Below are 1,095 nucleotides of genomic sequence, written 5' to 3' on the forward strand. Positions count from 1 at the left end.
AAAAAGTGATCAATGATCCTGAGGCGCTCAAAGCCATTGAAGACTTCAATCTAGATTTACTAGATCAACACAATGGTGAGTATCACATTATCTGTTAAGAATAATGAATATTTTTTTCTAAAAATATTCTTACCATTGCAAATAAATTCAATTTCAGATGCTCAATTTGACCGAAATGAAGAGGGCCCACCATCAGCTCTGAGAACAATACGAAGGTCACGCCAGAGGCTCCCTCGTTTCAAACTCGACACACATGTGATGGAGTTTAGAATTAACCCTGTGCCTGAAGGTCGCAATCCGACCGAGTGGGTGGAAGAAGCTTTTCGAGATGTCTACAATAATATCATAGAAGCCGGTGGCCGCGGAATGAATCGAATGTGCGTCACATTCAATTTTGCAAATATGCAAAGAGACAACGCTTGGATAAGCTTACGTGCGATTAATGGATACGAGTTTCAAGATTTGTGGAATTTTGTGAGCTCTATTGCACAGAGCGCCAATGGTTTCGACTGTGCGGACACATTTTGGATAAAACTCCATGTGGCTGAAGCCCCTGCAGGACAAGGAGACTTTTTTGAAAAGGGAATGAAAAGAGGACTGAGTAGAAAATGTGTTCTTCAAATTTCAAATGAAGATGGCTTGTGTTTAGCCCGATCACTTGTTGTGGCCAGAGTATACGCAAAGAAATTGAAGGCCAGAGCTGACAAGGGCGAAATACACGAGATGTGGCAATCCATTCGACAATCCAAGGGTAAAATGCAGCGTGAGGAAGCCGAGCAACTGACCCGCGAGGCAGGGGTCGTTGTACCTGCCGATGGCTGTGGTTTAGAGGAAATTATACAATATCAAAGAAATTTGGCACGTGAGGGGTGCATTATCAAGGTTTATTCTCTCAAAAGGAATGGCAAAGATCGCCCGGTACTCTACGATGGCAGGCCTGAACTAACCAGCAAGAATATACGTACACAATATACTCTCCCCATTGTCTATTATCCGGAAGAGAAACACTATGAGCCAATTCAAAATTTACCTTCATTCTTCGGCTGCAAGTATTATTGCGAACATTGTAATACGCCCTACAGCTCTCAAGGCCAT

The 1,095-nt window shown here is 42.8% G+C and overlaps 1 protein-coding gene across 1 annotated transcript in view; it reads left to right on the forward strand.

Moving 5' to 3' along the window:
* Positions 1-1,095, forward strand: part of LOC107042457 (cryptochrome-1) — a gene marked incomplete at its 5' end in the record, with an annotated part of 374,360 nt that overhangs the window by 293,787 nt on the left and 79,478 nt on the right.

Source organism: Diachasma alloeum, unplaced genomic scaffold (genome assembly GCF_001412515.2).
Source record: "Diachasma alloeum isolate Michigan unplaced genomic scaffold, Dall2.0 Dall_scaffold_00471, whole genome shotgun sequence".
Taxonomy (NCBI): domain Eukaryota; kingdom Metazoa; phylum Arthropoda; class Insecta; order Hymenoptera; family Braconidae; genus Diachasma; species Diachasma alloeum.